The sequence below is a fragment of the Coregonus lavaretus genome (assembly GCF_964263955.1).
Source record: "Coregonus lavaretus genome assembly, chromosome: 9".
Lineage (NCBI taxonomy): Eukaryota > Metazoa > Chordata > Actinopteri > Salmoniformes > Salmonidae > Coregonus > Coregonus lavaretus.
The window spans coordinates 44,138,338-44,162,409 of NC_139996.1; positions in this window are offsets into that span (position 1 = coordinate 44,138,338).

Here is a 24,072-nt window from a genome sequence, read left to right on the forward strand (position 1 = left end):
AGGGTATTTTTATGAATTATTAATGTAGGAATTTACTATTAATTCCATAAAGTGTGTATGACTTGTATGATGAACTCAACTAAATGTAGATAAAAGGTTGTGGTTACCCCTTTGTAAAGATATATTTTGATCTTTGAGCCAGAGGCGTCATGCCCACAGGGGGCACAAGGGCATGTGCCCCCTCATATGTAAATTAATTACTAAACTTCATTTTTAATCCCACATTTTATCATAACTATTTATCTGTCAGCGGTAGTTTGCAGAGGGGGCACATTGACTGGACCAGGCAAAGAGTACCACACCCCATTCTCTCTAGTAAGTGGTTCCTCTAGTAAGGAGCACCATGGAGAAAATATATGCATGCAGACAGTATTGTCAGTGGAGGAGGAAAGAGAGTGTTGGGTGACACACACAGTGTTTGATTTGATTTTAGCTGCAGGTAATGGGCTGGATTCACAGGAGGTATGTTTGTAAATTAATTTGATCAAGCTATGTAGCCTATTGATTCCTTCTTGATGAATAAATAAAACAAAAATGTTTTGTTGTTTCTTTGTAATACTAGCCACCTAGCAATTTTATTAAGTTTGCTTTAGCTAGCCAGCTAGATTGGGAACCTATCTCCCAATCTCATAACTAGCTACCAAGCCATTGCAGGCTATCAATCAAGTTAGAGTAGCTTGTCTAACTATCGTAGCTGGCATGCCTGCTGGCAAGGTTGTTAGACTTTAGAAAATACAACAATGACTTAAATAATTGGGTTATGATACTATTATAACAGTTTGGCAGTTGTACTAAACGTTCTTAAAGAATCAATGTTCATCATTAATTAAAATGACAATTGAACAGGTAAAGAGGTATGGTTAGATAACCTATGCAGAATTTTTTTTTTTTTTTTACATAGAATTAGGCATAATGATTATGGCTCTAGATTTCAGGAAAAAGCTGTTTCTGGTGTTTGAAAAATGCTGAATTCTGCAAATCAAATCAAATGACCACTGCGGCCAATAAGGTGTTTCAAGTTACCAGTACTTTGAAATATAACCCATTTGGGACTTTGTTCCAGAAACATGACTTCCTATTTATGAAGATTTGTTTTTGATAGCAATACATTCATATCCATGTGTCCTAGCACAGTAGACAGATGTGATCGGCACATTAATGAAAATCAGGAAGAAGAGGATATTATTGGTCTTGGATGTTGAAGATGTATGAATAGAGGACGATGCAGATTTTCCTGATTAATAAGGAAAAAACACTTCTCTGATGAGTAAAGGAAAGGTGATGCGCATGAACTGACCGAGGCCAGATGGCTGGAGAAATATGAGGAGGAGAACACTGGCCGTAAACCACTAAAGAGAGGGAATAAGTGGCATTAGTGCTATACGTCTGCACTTGTTCCAAAACCCATTAATCACTTTGCCCTATACGCTATCCTTCTCCCCTACCTCCTCCCCGCTCAGAATTCCACCACCATTCGACTCTACCTGTGATGGCGCTAAGTGCACCTGTTAGGCAGCCATCTGTGCAGAATGAGACGGTGAGTACCTTGTGACGGTGATGAGAAGTGGCAAGGTGGAAAGAAGTCCCCTGACCCCACCCTTTACCCCTGGTTCACCTCCCCTTTTAGAAGACACAGGGGACATGTAAGGGGTAGGGGGATTGCACTCCAACCCCTCCTTCCAGCCTGGTCTCATAGACTAGACGTAACATAGTAAACATATATCCGGGACACTCAAATTACACTGAACAGAAATATGAACGCAACATGCAACAATTTCAAAGATTTTACTGAGTTACAGTTCATATAAAAAATCAGTTCATTTAAATAAATTCATTAGGCCCTAATGTATGGATTTCGCATGACTGGGAATACAGATATGCATTTGTTGGTCACAGATACCTTAAAAGAAAAGTCAGGGGCGTGGATTAGAAAACCAGTCAGTATCTGGTGTGACCACCATTCTCCTCATGCAGCGTGACACATCTCCTTCGCATAGAGTTGATCAGGCTGTTGATTGTGGCCTGTGGAATATTGTCCCACTCTTCAATGGCAGTGCGAAGTTGCTGGATATTGGTAGAAACTGGAACACGCTGTCGTACACGTCAATCCAGAGTATCCCAAACGTGCTCAATGGGTGACATGTCTGGTGAGTATGCAGGCTCATCATGGACAACCTTAGCATTTGAGCTAATTAGCAACTTTTCCACTACTTACTACTTTTTAGCTACTTTGCAACTACTAAGCGTGTTAGCTAACCCTTCCCCTAACTATTTAACCTAACTCCTAAACTTAACCTTAACCCTAACCCCTAAACCCTAGCTTAGCTAACGTTAGCCACCTAGCTAGAATTCATAACATACACTATATATACAAAGTATATGGACACCCCTTCAAATGAGATGATTCTGAGATTTCAGACACACTCGTTGCTGTCTGGTGTATAAAACCAAGCACACAGCCATGGCCTTACTGAAGCGCTCAATTACTTTCAACGTGGCACCGTCATAGGATGCCACCTTTCCAATAAGTCAGTTTGTGAAATTTCTGCCCTGATAGAGCTGCCCCGGTCAACTGTAACTGCTGTTATTGTGAAGTGGAAACGTCTAGGAGCAACAAAGGCTCAGCCGCGAAGTGGTAGGCCACACAAGCTCACAAAACGGGTTGGCCGAGTGCTGAAGCGCGTAGTGCGTAAAAATTGTCTGTCCTCGATTGCAACACTCACTACGAGTTCCAAACTTTCTCTGGAAGCAATGTCAGCACAATAACTGTTTGTCGGGAGCTTCATAAAATATGTTTTGTTTTACCCCATATGTAACTCTGTGTTGTTGTTTTTATCGCACTGCTTTGCTTTATCTTGGCCAGGTCGCAGTTGTAAATGAGAACTTGTTCTCAACTGGCTTACCTGCTTAAATAAAGGTAAAAAAAAAAGTATTTCCTTGGCCGAGCAGCTGGCTGGAGTTCTCTGGAGTGATGAATCACGCTTCACCATCTGGCAGTCCGACAGACGAATCTGGGTTTGGCAGATGCCAGGAGAACGCTACCTGCCCCAATGCATAGTGCCAACTGTAAAGTTTGGTGGAGGAGGAATAATGGTCTGGGGCTGTTTTTCATTGTTCGGGCTAGGCCCCTTAGTTCCAGTGAAGGAAAATCTCAACGCTACAGCATACAATGACATTCTAGATGATTCTGTGCTGCTAACATTGTGGCAACAGTTTGGGGAAGAACCTTTCCTCTTTCAGCATGACAATGCCCCCACGCACAAAGCGAGGTCCATGCACAAATGGTTTGTTGAGGTCGGTGTGGAAGAACTTGACTGGCCTGCACAGAGCCCTGACCTCAACCCAATTGAACACCTTTAGGATGAATTGGAACGGCGACTGCGAGCCAGGCCTAATCGTCCAACATCAGTGCCCGACCTCAGTAATGCTCTTGTGGCTGAATGGAAGCAAGTCCCTGCAGCAATGTTCCAACATCTAGTGGAAAGCCTTCCCAGAAGAGTGGAGGCTGTTATAGCAGCAAAGGGGGGACCAACTCCATATTAATGCCCATGATTTTGGAATGTGATTTTCGACGAGCAGGTGTCCACATACTTTTGGTCATGTAGTGTATTATACATTTTGCAAATTCATAACATATTATACGAAATGGGTGATGGACATCCAGAAATGAATACATACCATAAGAATCGTAACATATTGTACTAAATGGAGTGTCTTGGATTTACAAACATAATAATGCTGTGAGACCAGGTTGCTCCTTCAAGTGAATGATCCATGTATTATGCCACAGCATTTGTTAGATTTTCTTTGGTCACCTCTTGTCTCCTTCGAGGTATGCTAGATGGAATTTACTGGTTGTGTTATTTCTACAGGTTGGGAATTGAAACGGTGCTCTTGCCCTTGGGAAAAAAGTATTTTGTAATGTAAACATTCTGTAGTGTGTTTGTGTGTGTGTGTGTGATGTTGTTATTGGCCAACCTTGATGTACAATCCTTAGCACTGTGTTTAGTTACCAGAGGACTATACCACCAATCAGTATGACTCTGTATGACACAAATGTATATTACATGTATATCTATAGCAATGTATGTATTGTATAGTCTTCAGTTGTGCATCTCAGGCTGTGTGTATGAAATATACAACAAACTGTTGGAAAAAATACAATCAGCGGGAATTTGTGTGGATGTTGTCATTCCCAGTCCGCCAGCATATCCGGAGCTTATAATCATGTGTGCCCGGGTGTTAGCAAGCAGCCTCTTTAATGGAATACTGAGTGTACACATACTCTGATATGCAATTTGAACAATAATCTATCCCTTGGTGCTGACATTTGACTGCTGATTCTTGAGAAATACCAGGAAAGGGATCAAAAGAATGGGAACTTTCCCCTAGTTTTGGCAGTTTGCAACAATACGTTTGAAAAACTCAAGAGCAACTTCAAAACACAGAGAATGTTTACTTATTCATATTATTATCCTAGACAGGAGAGAAACAGGTTGAGAGATTATACGTTTTTCCCCAAACAAAAAATATGTTTTTTAGCTAACCAAACTTGCAGGTCTAGGCGCATGGTCAGAAAAGCATGATATGAAAAATGGATTAAGCCTCTAAATGGCCTCTCAAAACCTCTCAATGGCTTCTGCTGGACAATACATGAATATCAGCGTTTTATTTTCATACATACCACATTTTGTTGAAAAGGCAGTTCTTGCATACGTTGTCTTTTTAACCTTCTTGACAACCTTTAGTACATCTTATTAAACAAAAACACGTTGCTTGAACATTTACTAAAAGGCACGCAGCAGTGATGTTAGAGTCTTGGAAGCAGCAGACTCACCAGCGGTCCTTAAAGGTCCCTCCTGTCAGGGGCCATGACCATAAACACTCTGCCTGGTCACTGGGATCCTCAGTGGTGTCATTATGAGGGCTTTGGAGGGTTGTTAGCTCTGAGCCCTGGGCAATCTCAACCTAAACCTCCAGGCAGATGACTACTGATGAAATGCTCTCCAAATTACCAGATGTAATTCAAACAAGGAGACAGATATAACAGGATCAAGAATAGGAGGACAATGGCTGTTTTAAGGGACTGTTTGACTGTCCAAACTGGTTAAATATGTCAATGTTCCATGAGTGTCCCAGTTCGGGGCTGGAGTAAAGGTTCTGCCAGGGCCACAGAGACTGTAGGCTCTGACTGAGGTTTATAGGTCCTAATTGTGCCCCTGTGTGCTACTGCAGTAATTGGTGCTTTGTGGGTTGCCTGAATGCTCAACACAGTTTTGTAATGGAGAACTCCTGAAATGATATAGACACCTAGAGAGATGTGAATATTGCTCACGGTGCAGGGCATTATTGTGGCTATCTTACGATACGATATACTTTATTGTCCATTTACATGGAAATGAATTTTGTGACGTCAGCATACAAATATACAAACACAACACAAGCAGTACAGAAAAACTGGAAAGTTAGTACATTTCCATTCAATATCTTAAAAAAGATAACTGGCCAGTCAACGTTTAAACAAACTTTTTATTCACAAAAGAGGGCTTCCAAAATTGCTCTTAGTTTGAAAACAACATTCAACTTGCTTTGCTTGTCTGCCCCAAGTAATTGCATATTCATAGCAACAGACGGAACTTGTTTGGGCATTTCCATCACTGCCATCATTGGCCCATTTACAGCAGCAGCGATATTTGTTTAGCCTTTAATTAAAATCCACTGTCTGACAGGACTGCTCTTCTCCCTCTGATAGACCTTTGATGAGATGTATATTTTTAATGTGAGGAAAGAGGTTGTGGAAAGATGAGACATATTCACCTGTAATGACTCTCTCTATTCAAAATCATGAAAATATTTTTCAGACCAGTATTCTTTCATGTGAGATTAATTAAGATGGTCAGTTATTAATGAATAACCATAATCTGTTCATAATCAATTATCCCAGCAGCAATGATAGGATGTTTGATTGTGATAATAACATGGAGACAACAGAATATTTCATCACATACCCTATACACTATACAGATGCAGTATGTTGTACAATATCTCAAACTACCCCCTTTTGCTTACTTTAGAAATGTCTAGCATTAAAATGAGACAGCGAATTATGCATCTACATTTTTATGACATTCATTCAAAATGGGAGCAGCTGAAGCCATGGGGAATTTCCAGAAACGTAATTTGTCAAATCTTCAAAGATAGCATTATTAATATTTTACAGTTAATAAAAACCTTTTAATGGAAGTGATAAGCCAATTTTCAATTCAGAGAGTTTGAATAATTGATGCTGTTCAATTCTGAAACTCTGTTACTCAGCACGCATGTTTGCCACCATTTTTATATGAAGAAAATTATCCAGATCTTGTCTTACATTTCCCACCTGAATGACATTCTCTCAACCAGCATTCACAATTTGGAAGAGAATTAGGCTAGATTAAGGATATTATTTTCACCACTATTTGGTCATTCAATAACTGCAGTTCCTTTGGGATGGTTTGTTCCTTCCTGTGCACATCACTGTCTATCTGCTGACCTCTCAGGTCACAGTTCTGAACCAATGTCTATACTTTCACCATCTGACCATTTGTTTACTCCCTGTGTTTACTCCCTGCTTTATTTCCTTTTTTGTCACTCCCAAGCTCATGAGGCATTTATAAGTTATATGCTTTAAGAATCAATGGGTATATATTATTAATTTATATGTCAAAAAATGTGATGTAGCAACTGCAGATTGCCCCTTTAAGCACCCAATTGTAGAAGTGAATCATAGCAAATTTAGCCTATTTCTCCCTATCCTCTGTTTACGTAAAGCAGCAGTTCCAGCGTATTGTAAGACATTTTTTGCCATGAATATTTGATTTAAAGCATTGTACTGAAATACTGTATGATATTCTTCTTATTATTATTATTTGTTCCCTATAGCGTTTGAATTACTTGAAGGGTAGAATTTGAAAAAGAGCTTTACTGTGGGACACATTATGAAGTCTGATGAAGGTATACAATCAGTCAATGTTGATTTAATCTTCATTTCTCAACAGAAATGAAATGTTGTCTTGACCAACATTTTTATTGACCATGATCTAGTATTGATTCAATATACATCTGATATCTGGGTATCTTCAACAAGTGCACACTTATTTTTACAAAAAGATAGCCATTTCTGTTCAATAAAATTACTTTAGCTGCATGGCTTCATTGGGAATCCTACACAGAGACTTCATTGTCCTACAATCAGCAGTATTCCAAAAGGGAATGTTCATCGCTGGATACTCAATGTATGCATGCATTCACAATTCCTATTCTAGCTTGTATGGAGATTCTCTCACTCATCTTGCATCCCAACGTCCCTGTATCATGTAAAATAGCACAGGCTTGATGCCTGTGCAGTAAATTATTCATAAACATGATTAAAGTGGAACTGACAGCGTTCTAACTACTTTGCAGATATGAAACAGACAATCATAATATCAGTAAAAAATATCAAACTCCCAGTTTATGCTACAAAACCAACTTCATAAGAGGTTTTAAAAATAGGTTCTATTTGGCTAAAAATTCCATGACGTACGATAAGGCATTGTTGGCAGAATAGATGGATGTAGTTCAATGCATGATTAATACACTGCTCAAAATAATAAAGGGAACACTTAAACAACACAATGCAACTCCATCTCAATCACACTTCTGTCCACTTAGGAAGCAACACTGATTGACAATAAATGTCACATGCTGTTGTGCAAATGGAATAGACAACAGGTGGAAATTATAGGCAATTAGCAAGACACCCCCAATAAAGAAGTAGTTCTGCAGGTGGTGACCACAGACCACTTCTCAGTTCCTATGCTTCCTGGCTGATGTTTTGGTCACTTTTGAATGCTGGCGGTGCTTTCACTCTAGTGGTATCATGAGACAGAGTCTACAACCCACACAAGTGGCTCAGGTAGTGCAGCTCATCCAGGATGGCACATCAATGCGAGCTGTGGCAAGAAGGCTTGCTGTGTCTGTTAGCGTAGTGTCCAGAGCATGGAGGCACTACCAGGAGACAGGCCAGTACATCAGGAGACGTGGAGGAGGCCGTAGGAGGGCAACAACCCAGCAGCAGGACCGCTACCTCCGCCTTTGTGCAAGGAGGAGCAGGATGAGCACTGCCAGAGCACTGCAAAATGACCTCCAGCAGGCCACAAATGTGCATGTGTCTGCTCAAACGGTCAGAAACAGACTCCATGAGGGTGGTATGAGGGCCCGACGTCCACAGGTGGGGTTGTGCTTACAGCCCAACACCGTGCAGGACGTTTGGCATTTGCCAGAGAACACCAAGATTGGCAAATTCACCACTGGCCGTTCCCCAGACCTGAATCCAATTGAGCACATCTGGGACATCATGTCTCGCTCCATCCACCAACGCCACGTTGCACCACAGACTGTCCAGGAGTTGGCGGATGCTTTAGTCCAGGTCTGGGAGGAGATCCCTCAGGAGACCATCCGCCACCTCATCAGGAGCATGCCCAGGCGTTGTAGGGAGGTCATATAGGCACGTGGAGGCCACACACACTACTGAGCCTCATTTTGACTTGTTTTAAGGACATTACATCAAAGTTGGATCAGCCTGTAGTGTGGTTTTCCACTTTAATTTTGAGGGTGACTCCAAATCCAGACCTCCATGGGTTGATACATTTGATTTACATTGATATTTTTTGTGTGATTTTGTTGTCAGCACATTCAACTATGTAAAGAAAAAAGTATTTAATAAGATTATTTCATTCATTCAGATCTAGGATGTGTTGTTTAAGTGTTCCCTTAATTTTTTTGAGCAGTGTATAATTCACCAATACATTCATTGGTAGTCCAAAAAATATTGCTATCAGGTTGTAAATCACAGCTGGCCTGATACATTGTTTGCTGCCTCCACCCATTCGGTTTCAATTACTATTTTGAACAAAAACGGACGACTGTAACTAAGGCTGGGAATGTTAATACAATCAAACTAGCAAGGGCAATGATCACAAGTCAGTCATAACGTGGCTAATAGGCTATAGCGCACATGTCAAACACAAGGCCCGCAGGCCGAATAGGACATACAGGTGAGTATGAGTCAACAGTTGAGTCATCTACTTTATGAAATTACAGCCTGATGCGCTCGCATCGGTGAATTAAACTTCAATTGTGCTGCTTTCGTGTGTCCTGTTTACAGCACGCAACGGAGGGAAAGTGTACAGACACCTGCCAAAGTCCTAGCTAGGCTACTCAAATGTTGCAGTCTAGCTTCAGTTTTTAAAGCTTGACAATGAATAACCAAAAAATTAAACCTGCAACAAAACACCATGCAAAGGAGAAACATGTAGGCCTATTACAGCAACATTTGAGCAGTAGCCTAGGCTGGCTACTCAACTACAGTACATTTTGAGTGCACCATACAGCAATGCTGCATTCAACTGCACCGGTGAACCATGCAGTGGTTAAGTTTGAATGTTACAACAAACCTATAGCTACGTTTTTTTTATTTGGATTGAAATACTTTTTTATTAGGGTCACAAGCAAGCATTGCAGCAAAGGCTGGACAAATATGATTTATCTCTTCTTTTGTTTTAATACGTTAAATATATATATACAGCATCCTATGTACATAAGTGGACATTATAAAGGGCAATGTTTTTTCGAATAAACAAATGGCCAGTTTGGGTCGCATTTGCACGTTTTTTTGTAGAAACAAATAGACTGATATTACGTATTTTATACAGGATTAGTTAATGTTTGATATTGTGAGCTGCATAAGGATTTGGAGGATGAGGACATTCCATGAATTTATTTCTGTCACTGGTGGGTACCAGAAGGTATGCGTGCCAAGATAGCTGGGGTGGGGGGCACTGGTGCTAATCTTAGGAGGAGTACGTGATGGAATATCCTGACTAAGGTGCAACACGATACCATATAGGGTGATCCTATTGTGGTGAGGAGTGACACTCAATAATGGTTGGCAACTGTTGGATAGAATTAGCTTGCAAACAAGTATATAAGCTAAGCGATTTCCTTTGTTCAGTTAGTTCAGATAGCAATGGGCCACCCACGTGCCGTTTGCTACCTGTAGCCTAATCAGAAGGGAAAGTTTTCTAAATATGCTGACTTCTAATAACAGCGTATTGAAAATTGTGATAGAGCTGTGGCCATGATCTTACTTGATAACATGAATTTCAAAGCCTAGCAATCTCCGCTAGGGTGAGTGGAGTGGTATGTTTGGAAGTAGGTAGCAAGCTAGCCACCTTTAGCCAGTTAGCTTGGGAGCTTGATTGCCTTTGTGAGAATCAAGGAGAAAATATATTAGGTCACATTCAATTAGTGGTATGCACAGTTGAAGTCAGAAGTTTACATACACTTAGGTTGGAGTCATTAAAACTTGTTTTTCAACCACTCCACACATTTCTTGTTAACAAACTATAGTTACACCAGCTCTGTCAGGAGGAATGGGCCGAAATTAACCCAACTTATTGTGGGAAGCTTGTGGAAGGCTACCCGAAATGTTTGAACCAAGTTAAACAATTTAAAGGCAATGCTACCAAAAACTAATTTTAAGTAAGATTATTTCTTTTAGGATTGGTGGAAGTATCCTACAGTATGTATGTTAAGGAAGACGTAGGAGATCACATCTCAAACAACTTTTTAATAGACACCTGAGATCAAATATCATTGATTCTTCATGCTTAGTAATTGATTATATTTGTGAATGACTAAAATATTACATTTAGAGGGATGACAGCAACAATCTAAGGGGAAACAGATATTTACTATGTCGTTGGACAGTGATCCAGTAACGAAACCGCGATAGTTTGACATAAGGAGAAATGGAGCCGATTTTGGGGTTGAATAATCATGGTGAGAATTACAGAGAATGAAGACTAAAGGGTAATCAATTAAAAATACTCATTGTCAACTCAGAGAACCTTTAGTGGTTTTCATCTTTTAAGATATTTTATGTCATCTTCTTCTGGAGTAGTCACAAGGAATTAAATTGAAACAAATTATGAATGAGTTAAGGGAAGAAAGTGGAATTATCGTCGCCATGCGTGTTGATGATTAAGAGTAAATGTTAACAATTTGTCAACTTTCTTTTCCATGAGAAAAGGGCTTTCATTATCTTTTTCTGATGTGCCCGTGTATGTGGTCTTGGGAAGAGATGTTAGTTACATTCGGCAGTTTGATAAGTATGAAGATATCTGGATTAGGTCATAAGAGAGAGCTACCAAATTAAATAAGGCCTGGCCATTTTTTGTTTGTTGTTTTCCAATATGGTTTTTCAAATAACCACACACAACCCACCTAGTATGATGGTTATATAGGGTTTTTATTTTTATTTTAGGGGGTTTTAATGGATTAGAGATGATAAGTCTTAAAGGGGTACACACATGCAATTTTCTGACGTTTTTGTTTTCTGAGTGAGTTTTGGGGTAAACACGTGATTTCTTTTGAGAAGAAATGTAATGAGGACTAACTGTACACTTGGGATACAAAATGTTGTTAATGATTAGTCTACTATAGAATGAAACACTCATTTGAAGGGTTTGAATGACCTCTGACCTCTGTCCTGACTTTCTAGTGTGATTTGATCACCCACACTGGAAAACCAAGAGACATAGGATGATGAATTTAAGGTAATTTATTATACCGAGTTGTGGTTAATTTATAATACTGATAATTATGAAGAAGTTTATAATTTGGCAATAGTCCTATATACAGTTGAAGTCGGAAGTTTACATACACCTTAGCCAAATACATTTAAACTCAGTTTTTCACAATTCCTGACATTTAATCCTAGTAAAAATTCCCTGTTTTAAGTAAATTAGGATCACCACTTTATTTAAAAAATGTGAAATGTCAGAATAATAGTAGAGAGAATGATTTATTTCAGCTTTTATTTATTTCATCACATTCCCAGTGGGTCAGAAGTTTACATACACTCAATTAGTATTTGGCTGTACGGACAGAGGGGAGATCGACCTGGAATCATCTAAACCACTGCAACAGAGTACTATGAGGAAACTGATGACCTAGAGATGAGGGAGCTGAGGACAGTGGAGCTGACCAGAATCAGGTGATGGGAGACGATGGCAATGGGAATGCTACTGATGAGCTACGTGTTCTGGCTGATTCCCCTCGGCGGAGGGACAGACCTCCAAGAACATCCAAGAACTTCAAGATCTTCCAGAAGTTCAAGAATCACCTGACTTTCACACCATTAATTTCTCTGTCTGTGGAGGGTTTCCCTAACAGAAATTGAGGTCTAACTTCCCGGTATTAAGAATAATTGGTAAAACATAATAATTTGTCTTATAGTCAATGCTTATATGGATTTCTTGGATTAGAAATGAACTCAACTAAACTGTTATGTTCTGTCTTCTCTTGAGGTAAATACAGATGGTGTCTTGATAAGCAGGGATAATTCAGCCTAGAATGGTGTGAACCTAAAAAAACAACTCTAAACCGGCTGAAGATGAGCATCAGAGGTGTTGAAGATGTTCATGTACAGCACCACTTCTCCCTGTAACCGGTCTACAATAGCCAATCGAAGCTATCAACTACTTTTCTCTCATGCCTTTTTTCTCGGGAGTGGGACAGGAGTCCACGAGGAGTGAGGATGGAGAGAGATCTGTTCAAATACAACATTTCTCATGTTGTTGGTATACTGGTTGGCAAATGGATAAGACAGAATGGGGTGTAGAGATGGTGATGACTCGGATGAGACATTTGAAGTTGGGACATTGTCATGGGCAATCCATTTTAAACTATGAAGCTGTATGAAGAACATAATGAAGAGACGCCAGAAGATTGAGTGCCGGGGAAGGAAGGGGTTGGTCAGCTGTGTCGATAATACATTTGGATGTATCTAAATTTGGTAATTTGGGTATGAGGTTGATGTAGGAGGTATATACACTGCTAAATTAATAGTACTAAGAATGCATTGAGATAATGATCTGTAGTTATTCTCAGGATGAGGAACATCATGCTAGATTTATGGATATTTATACTGTCTGTTACAGTTTTTTACGATTGTTTACACACTAAAATTAAAATGTCCACACAATTAGCAAAATTGTACTCCAATGAGCAAAACACCTCCACAGATTTGCACAACATTACACACAATGTCCGCCTCACCCTTTTTGCAAAACATTACACACAGTGATTTGTAAAACTCTACACACATTTTCACACCTTAGACACAGATAAGGATCGTGAGGTTACTTCCTTGTAATTACAAAGCACCGGATTGCCAATTACCACACTAATGAACGAATTGGATAAACACATCTACCAGGTGTGGAAGCACACATGTGCTAATTTGAAAACGCAGCACTCAGGTGTGCTATAAAAGGCAGCAGGTGAGTTCACCTGTCTTCAACAAAAATGGAAGGAGTTAGAAGAAGAAGAAGAGTGAGAATGAGAGGGGGAGCTCAAAGAGGAGATGAAGGCGGTAGAGGAAGAGGAGAAGGAGGTAGAGGAAGAGGCATAGGTAGAGGAGAAGAAGGTAGAGGAAGAGAAGGAGGTAGAGGAAGACACCTAGGTAGGGGAAGAGGTAGAGAAGGACTTGAAGAGTTGATAGAACCTGAACAAAGAAGATGAGGACCAAATTTGACTCGAGAAATCCGTGCAACACTTATTGACCATGTTATCAACCATGGACTGACACTGATGGAAGCTGGACAAAGAGTTCAACCAAATCTCAGCAGAAATACTGTTGCGTCAGTAATTCGGACATTTCATCGAGAAAACAGGTAAGCTAACCACACAGTTTACATTGAAACTGAAGCTTGTATAATCAATATTGTTTACTGTGACATTTGACAGTAGGCTGCATATATGTATATATATATATATATATTTATTTATTTTTATCTTATTTTGTTTTTACATAGGATTGAGGGTCGAGGACACCAAGGTGGAAGGGGCCCTATGTTTAGTCGTGCACAAGAGGCCGCCATTGTGAACATGGTTTTGGCCAATAATTGTATCAGGCTACGAGAAATCCAAGCCAATATCATCAATGATGACAATATTTTCAATAACATCCAACAAGTCTCTCTGTCAACATTAGGTCGAATCCTAAAGAAAAATCAAATATACATGAAGCAACTGTATCGGGTACCATTTGACAGAAATTCAGAGAGAGTGAAACATCTGCGCAATGAGTATGTGGAGGTATGCATTGTTCATCTGACTATGGTGTGGTATCATGCACTGCTCATAATGTTCTGTCACAAAAAAAATACTGTGCTATAGATATTGAATAGCATCCTATTTTCTTTATTGTGTTTCAGAGAGTCTTGCAAATGGATGCTGCTGAAATTCAACATGAATTTATATATGTGGATGAGGCTGGATTTAACCTTGCAAAAACAAGAAGAAGAGGGAGAAATGTAATTGGGCACAGGGCAATCACCAATGTGCCAGGGCAGCGAGGGGGTAACATCACCCTTTGCGCTGCTATCACACAAAATGTGGTCCTCCACCACCATGCATATCTGGGACCCTATAATGCAAATCTGATACTTGCATTTCTTGACCGATTGCATGAGATTGTCACAGCATTACACCAAGTGGACCAGATGCGGTACATTGTCGTTTGGGACAATGTCTCATTTCATCGGGCTGCTCTAGTCCAGAACTGGTTCCATGATCACCCTGATTTTTAAGTTTTATACCTTCCCCCATACTCCCCCTTCCTGAATCCTATAGAATAATTTTTTTCAGCGTGGCGGTGGAAGGTATATGACCTGCGGCCTTATGACCATTTGCCCCTCATTCAGGCCATGGAACAGGCATGTGATCTTATTGAAGCAGCTTCAGTGCAGGGGTGGATTCGTCACACAAGGCGATTCTTCCAACGGTGCCTTGCCAATGAAGACATAGCCTGTGATGTGGATGAAATGTTATGGCCTGATCCAGCCAGACGGAGAGACGGATAGTTACAGTATTCTTGTTGCTTTTACAGTAGTTTTCTTTCATTTCTGTTTACTTTTACTTTACTTTTCTTCAGAGTCAAAGTGTATGTACTGTAATTCATGCAGTCATTTTTATTTGTCTACGGATTTTATTTGTTTACAGTAATTGATATCATTGTTGGTTGATTACTGTAACTGATTATGGTAAGAAATACTGTAAGTATTGAAATAAATACTTGAAATATTCAGTCTGCAGCATCAAGTGTTGTGCAGTGCTTGGTAAGGTTATAGTAGGCCTACAGTATTTGTCTACATTCTCCTTATATCTCAAAACAAATCATGAATAATGTTGTGAGTTTCTCACTATTTTTTGTCACCTAAATTATCTCTCACATACAGTAAGAATGTCTGGCCAAAAATCTTTTTTTTTTTTTTTTTATAAATGTGTTTTTTATTTATCACAGCAGTGTGAAACTGGCTGCAATAGTGTATGATCATTGATGACTGTGTTGGTTAAATGAAAACAAATAGCATTTGCACAAATATGTGTATATGTTTTGACTGAAGTGTGTATGTTTTGACTGAAGTGTGTCATTTTGCAAACAATCTAGGAATTTTGCTAATTGATTGTGGTGTTTGGATAATTGTGATTATATTTTGACAAAAATAACTCTGTTTTCAAAATCGCGTGTAAACAATTGAAAAAAACTGTAATATAAGTGTACATTCTGATAGTTGTAATGTGTGATAAAGTTTAGGGTTTTAATTTTGAGTGATAGGACCACTGTGAATCACTAAGAATTGTAATTCTAAATTTGGTTGAGATAAGTAATTAGTTCGGGGTTATGATTTATAAGATGACTGGGTGATTTAAGTAAATCATTAGTATATATTAGTAACTAAAGATGTCAAAACTATTTTCAGCATGCCTGGTATTGCTTGTACAATCGCGAGATAACGGTCTTAAATAGATATTATGGTTAAAACAGCGATGCATTATTTGAATGTGTTAGGATACATTTAAATGATTTATTTCTAGTAGAAATGTTTGAATCTTACTGTTTGAAACATATAAGGTTAATGCAAGGATTGTGCCTGATATCATGAGCATGCTGATTATTAGGTTACCGTATTCACATATTAGTCACTATATACATTTGAAGTATTTGGAGTATTAATTCCCAAAGAGGGGGGATTGATGTGGATTTTTAGAGTGGTACATATCTCTGTTGCTAGGCAAGAACTTCACTGGTTCCTATCATGGGGTTTGGTGGGTGTGACATAGGAATGTTTATGCTATTTTCATCTGATCTGACCTTTGGTTGTATTCCTCAATCCTAACTATTCCAAGGCTATATGGATGTATCAGTGACTGAAACCAGAGTGTTATCCTTTGTATCTCTCCTCAGGCATATTATGGGAACGGATTTAGGGTTGAACAGAGTTCAGACTAAACCTGATACCTACTAACAGTCTTAGGTTTTCAAGCAATTGGGTCTGAAATGGCACTCATTAGACAATATGCAATTGATAATCGCATAGCATTGGATGCTATTACAGTAGATAAAGGGGAAATGTATGCGATTATAGGGGGAGATGCATGTGGTACATACTTGCCATCAGATTGGGAAGGTTTTGGGAATTTAACTAAAGCTATTGGAAATATTAGAGAAATACAGGAGAGGATTAGTGATTACAACTAGAGATGTAAATTATAAATTGTCATGAATCAATGTATTTTCTGGGATGATGTCATGAAGTTAGGAATTCATTTGTATGTTTGGTTTGTTTGGTTTAAGTAATGTTATATCTGTGGAATTTTACTTACAACAGAAAAATAAGGAAAATGGGGGATTGATATTATGTATTTTATAGAGGATTAGTTCATGTTTGATATTGTGAGCTGCATAAGGATTTGGAGGATGAGGACATTCCATGAATTTATTTCTGTCACTGGTGGGTGCCAGAAGGTATGCGTGCCAAGATAGCTGGGAGGCCACTGGGGCTAATCTTAGGAGGAGTACGTGATGGAATATCCTGACAAGGGTGCAACACGATACCATATAGGGTAATCCTATTGTGGTGAGGAGTGACACTCAATAATGGTTGGCAACTGTTGGATAGAATTACCTTGCAAACAAGTATATAAGCTAAGAGATTTCCTTTGTTCAGTTAGTTCAGATAGCAATGGGCCACCCACGTGCCATTTGCTATGTGAACCCGGTACCGCGATATTAAATACTTTGAATCAACTCTCCATGTAAGTGTTTAAGTATCTTCTTGCATACTGAATTTCTTGATGCCAGAGAAACTCATCATAACATAGACTATGTCTGGCCCGTGAATTTGTTGTGTTTTTTCAGTTGCGCTAATTGAGTTTGACACCCCTGGGATAGTGTATCTATTTATATAGCTAGCTATTAATTTAGCAAACTAAAAACACGGAGCCTAACGTTAGCTAGCTAGCTTCTGGGAGGATGTCATGTCATTTGAGGAGTGGTTGAGTGACTGACTTTTTCTCCTCATATTGTTTTTCAGTGGCTACAGCTAGAGATGCAGGTGTCATTTGGTTAGCTAGCAAGTGATGTGAATCGCTTTGCTAGCTAGCTATGCTGAACTTGAACGATAGCAGTTAGCATATATCTTAGTTGTCAATCAAATGTATTTGGCATTGATCAAATGGGCGGGCAGGTAGGCAGGTAGGTTTGCATTCATTTGTCAAAACATGGGTTTGGACAAGCATGCATTGGCAGATAAGCTGCAGACGGACGAGCAGGCTACTATTCCCCATTGTTTCAGTGTAATTTGACAGCCAACTAGCTTAAAAAGTTTGAGAGGGTTTATCTAATGTTCCATCGTTCGAATTTAGCTTATCTTGCTCTGGCTAGCATTAGTTCTTGATCTTGTTGTTGTTGATGTGCATAGTCAACTGAGGAAGAGATAGCCTATATTTTCATGGTTGTTTGATCAATAGGACTGTGAAGTTCCCAAATGTAAGAGGACTCCCATGATATTTACATACATGTATTTGCAGAAATCCATACAGGTGTATTTTGTGGCTTTTGGCGAATGCATTCTAATACTCTGAGGTTGTGCTGTTGCTACTGCCTGTAAACGCACAGTCCAGTTCAAAGTGAATGATGGCAGGCCTGTGTGGCAAATGGCTTATTTGCATATAGGCCTACTTTAGCTCTGATTTGCTATGGCACATCGGTCTGCGTAGACTCCGGTCCTGTACAAGACAAATGTTTTGATTTGGTTTTATTTACTGCAGTGTCTATTAATTGTCCAAATGCGTGGACGCTTTCCCACTCTATATTGCTATAGAATTTTCACAAATGCATTACTATACGTCATTCCCAAACATTTTATGAACTTGAAAACGTGAAAATGACCATATCTAAGTGCTCGCTTGTCATAAAATGTAAAAAAAAAAGAAAAAAAGGTGTCATATTCATCCTGGGGGTGTATATGAACAGATGTTAATAAGATTTATTGTTGCTAAAACGCTGTCAGTTCCACTTTAAAGCTTACATGTAGCAGCTGGGATAGCATATTACTTATTTGATATCATTACTGATGCTATTCATGTGTCATTGTTTCTGGGGAAGTGCAGGGATTGTTGTTTGCGATCCTGGGGAATTGCCAGTGGTCTCATGGGAATCCTGTGTTTGTTTACTTCATAACTGGCATTATAATTAATGGTTATGTGGTAGAGGATGAACATATACTCTTAGAAGAAAAGTGCTATATAGAACCTAAATGGGTTCTTCGGCTGTCCCCATAGGAGAACCCTTTGAAGAACCCTTTTTGGTTCCAGTAAGAACCCTTTTGATGCCATGTAGAACCCTATTGGATTCCATGTAGAACCCTTTTTCCAGAGGGTTTTACATGGGACCCCAAAAAGTTCTACCTGGAACCATATGGGGACAGCCGAAGAACCCTTTTGGAACCCTTTTAGTGTGCAGTGCTTTAAAAAATCAGATGTTTCAAAGTATTTGTTCCTATGGCCTGAAACCTTAGAGAGCCACAAAATGACCTCATAATCATGTTCTCCTCTGTAGCAGTAGCATAGTAAAGGCATTGCCATGGTAGGCGGAAAATTTGGATTTTAGAGACATTTGAAACAAGACTGTACCATGTATTGCTATTGACATTCAAGTGCCACTTTTCATAAATAATATGACCCTGAGTGATTGGGCTGTCTTTAGCTGTTATTCTAGTGAGACAATCAGCAGCTGCCAGTTGACAATTATTCCAGTAGATTTGCAGCAATATGCATGCATTTAACCCCCGAGACGCCATCCCGGTATTCACAATAGCTGCAATTAGCAGCTCATTGTGATGTGATCATAAAGAAGTTCCGTCATCCAACCACAACTCTGTGGTGTACTGTATCTCTTTTCATCAACACTCTTCTCCGTCACCTTTCCCTCTCTCTCAGATTCGCACACACACACACACACACAAACACACACACACACACACACACACTAATTATGTAGTTCTTTATTGGAAGCCACAGGGGTGCAGAATTACCATTAATTTCTATTCTAAAAGGTGCATATTACAAAAGGGAGAAGACTGAGTAAAGCAACAGCCAAGTGGGCTATTACTTAAAGAGAAAGAGTTTTCATAGTTTGTCTACATAGCTTATCATTCCATATCCCTTCTTTGAGAAATGACTTACAAAGAGACATCCAATAGACTATATACTGTATGTGGCAAAATAATTTAGCCTAAATGACACATGTTCTAATCAATAAGTGAACAGCGTTTGGCCCTGACATGGATACATCCACTCAATAGAACGCTCATCTGATCCTGAATTACATGTTAAGAGGCTCTGACAGAAATCTATTTGCATCTGCTACAGCCTGTAAGTGAAATTGATGTATTGCCTCATTGATTTAAATAGGTTATCCCAGAAAAAGCCACATTTATTTAAGATGCTGTAACAGGATGCCAGACATAAATAGGTGACCAAGTCTGCTGTCCACCTCTGCCCAAGTGGATTGATATAATCCCACAACAACCCTGTTATTGACATGTCATGACACTTCACAGTATGAGCCAACACATTTTGCTAGAGAAAATGTATGTGATCATAAACTGTCATGGATCGATTACAATGTTATACAGGGGACAGTTTCATGAGAACATGGTTATAAGCCTCCAAGTAGAGTGTCGGCATTTTTGTGAATTCCATCTGGTTAATTGTACTAAAGACAGGTAGGATATCTAAATAAAGTCATTAATGATTCTGGCTTTCACAGTAATTTAGTGGATAATGTCATAACTGGATCAAAGCCTATTCTTCTCTTAAGATAGATAGAATCAGGAGCTTTGTGAAAGTAATGATCATTGATTATCCATTGAGCAATATATAGTGATATGTTGAACATTGTAAAGTTGCACCTCTGTCTGGAGCAGTGGTTAGTGAACAACCTACTACTTAAGAATAGATAGAGGCTTCTGCAGAGTTTGTAGCATGACTACATTACAAAGTCTGGACCCTGTCCAATTGTAGTTTCAAAAACACAATTGTAATCCTACGGACCCCGAAGGTATTTTACAACTTTCTGCAGTCAATTCCAACCCCCGGGAGGACAATATTCCCAAGCACATTATGAAGAATTTATCTAGTCAGGCATATGCACCACTAAATTATCAGAGCTGGCATCCTGGCATCAGACATCGTTACCAATGGCGGTCCTTTGCAAGTGATTCCCTCTTTGAGACAAACAACAGATGGTACCGTTTGTTGTGGCAATGGCGCCTTGCCATTTTATTATTTATTAACCTTTATTTAATCAGGGAGTCACCATTGAGACCAGTGTCTCTTTTACGAGGGAGCCCTGCATATACAATTTCATAAAATACATCAAAAATAAAATGCAATATAAAACAAATAAAATACAGCACAACACATATTGGACAGACAAACATAAATATACACAATATACACAAAACACAGTCAACTAAAACAAACACATTCTTCATTATAAAAAGAGTCTGTCCGCTACCTGAACTGCTGTAGGGACACTAACACATCTATTCAAAATGTATTTTGAAGATCATTCCAAATATGTGGAGCAAGAAAACTAACAGACACGTACAGCCCGCTGCTCACAGGCTTTTCCTTGTCCCTGTCTTTAGCCATCTAACCGGTAGCAACACACTGCCTTGTCTGTCTGATGCAGAGGCTCCCCTGAACAAATCGTCTTGTGATGACTATGCAGGGAATACATTAGCAGAGTAACAGCCTCTGAGAGAACTCTGTGTGTCCTCACTGGCTGTGCACAGGCCAGGGTTACAGTAATCAAACCACTGTATTTTTGATTCACCAATATATTCAGTGCGTATATAAATATATTATTATTCATAAATACTTTCCTAACCCTAAATAATACAAGATCAGAGTATTGTTAAATCTACCAATTGTTGCTGAAAAGGAGACAAATGTGGGTATTTAGATTGCTTTCTTTCTTTGATCCCTGACATTCTGAACCGTTCTCTTCATACAGAGCCTTCAGAAAGTATTCACACCCCTTGACTTCTTTCCACATTTTGTTATGTTACAGCCTGAATTTTAAAAAAAATAAATTGAGACTTTTGGCCATTGGCCTACACACAATACTCCATAATGTCAATGGTACCACACTCTGGGAGTGTGGTGCCAGGAAAATAACCTCTCACTCAACGTCAACAAAACAAAGGAGATGATCGTGGATAGGTGCACCCTATCGACAGGACCGCAGTGGAGAAGGTGGAAAGCTTCAAGTTCCTTGGCGTACACATCACCGACAAACTGAAATGGTCCACCCACGCAGACAGTGTGGTGAAGAAGGCGCAACAGAGCCTCTTGAACATCAGGAGGCTGAAGAAATTTGGCTTGGCACCTAAAACCCTCACAAACTTTTACAGATGTGCAATTGAGAGCATCCTGTCGGGCTGTATCACCACCTGGTACGGAAACTGCACCGCCCGCAACCGCAGGGCTCTCCAGAGGGTGGTGCGGTCTGCCGAACGCATTACCGGGGGCAAACTACCCACCCTCCAGGACACCTACAGCACCCGATGTCACAGGAAGGCCAAAAAGATCATCAAGGACATCAACCACTGCCTGTTCACCCCGCTATCATCCAGAAGGCGAGATCAGTGCAGGTGCATCAAAGCTGGGACCGAGAGAATGAAAAACAGCTTCTATCTCAAGGCCATCAGACTGTTAAATAGCCATCACTACCACATTAAAGGCTGCTGCTGCCTATTGAAATCACTGGCCACTTTAGGAAATGGAACACTAGTCACTTTAATAATGTTTACATATCTTTTACTACTCATCTCATATGTACTGTATATACTGCATTCTATTCTATAATATTCTACTGTATCTCAGTCCATGCCGCTCTGTCATTGCTTGTCCATATATTAATATATTCTTAAATTCCATTCCTTACTTAGATTTGTGTGTATTAGGTATATGTTGTGAAATTGTTGGATATTACTTGTTAGATATTACTCATTTGATTTGGTTTGATTTGTAATGATGTTCATCAAATGTTTTAATTAATAAAAAATGAAAAGCTGAAATGTCAACCTCTTTGTTATGGCAAGCCTAAATAAGTTCAGGAGTAAAAATGTGCTTAAGAAGTCACAATAGGTTGCATGGACTTACTCTGTGTGCAATAATAGTGTTTAACCAGATTTTTTTATTACTATCTCATCTCTGTACCCCTAACACACAAAAAATGGTAAGATCCCTCAGTCGAGCAGTGAATTTCAAACACAGATTTAACCACAAAGACCAGGGAGGTTTTCCAATGTCTCGCAAATAAGGGCACCTGTTGTTAGATGGGCCAGCCTCTTCACTCTGCACAATGAGGAAACGGAAGAACCTACCTGTACAAACACACATCTTTAAATGAAAGCACAAAATCAGTACTATTGTCTGACAGACTGTGCTTATAGCAGTCTGTTGTGTGATTTAGCCCATACAAGATTTCTTTATGAATCACAGTAAAGCACAGGAACATCAAATATTTCACACATAACCAATGTCAAGTCCATAGCAGCATACTGTATAATTGTACCAGACAAATACCTTTAATGTTTGGAGCAAAGTGATTGAAGCATTGTTGATATTCTGTTTGTTGTTTTTCTTTTGAAGTTTTGTTTTTCATGAAGATGTACGTCAACTGAACTTTCGTAGCCCCCAGAACTAATAACTGTACAAATTCAATTTTCTTTGGTAGGCTTTACCAGTGTTTAGACTCAAGCATAATAGTGTAAATATTTGTACACTTATTTAAGCAAGAAAATGAGTTTGCATTGTCTTTTTATCAGTTGATCACACATGTGGACTGCATTTAAATGTGCAGTTAATTTGTTTCAACCTGGCAGTTTGTTTGACTTGTACTTTAGTTAAATGGTTGCCATTATATTTTGATATTTGTTACTGAGGAAGTGTAACTGGTCCAGAACTATATAACTGGGAATATAAATCTGATACCACTGACATTAGGCAAAGTACTCATAGCAACCTGCATCTGACTGGCGCATCTGATCTGGCTAATGAAGTCATATGTACATTTAAGCTAGTCTATGCTAGTAGGCCTATCTAATGCAAAATGCTAATGCTGTTGTCTTTGCAGATTGGGTATTGATATGTTATCAGGCTGGGCACTCAGAGTTTGTATGAGAAAGTGTGTGTGTAAGTGTTTGTTAGTGAGAAGTTTACCATCTGGGGTCAGCAGAAGTATAAAACATGAATACAAAGTGTTATGTTTGGGGCAAATCCAATACAACACATTACTGAGTATCACTCTCCATATTTTCAAGCATAGTGGTCGCTGCATCATGTTATGGGTATGCTTGTAATCGTTAAGGACTGGGGAGTTTTTTTAGGATAAAAAGAAACGGAATGGAGCTAAGCACAGGCAAAATCCTAGAGGAAAACCTGGATGTCTGCTTTCCACCAGACACTGGAAGATGAATTCACCTTTCAGCAGGACAATAACCTAAAACACAAGGCCAAATCTATACTGGAGTTGCTTACCGAGAAGACGGTGAATGTTCCTGAGTGGCCGAGTTACAGTTTTGACTTAAATGCGCTTGAAAATCTATGGCAAGACCTGAAAATGTT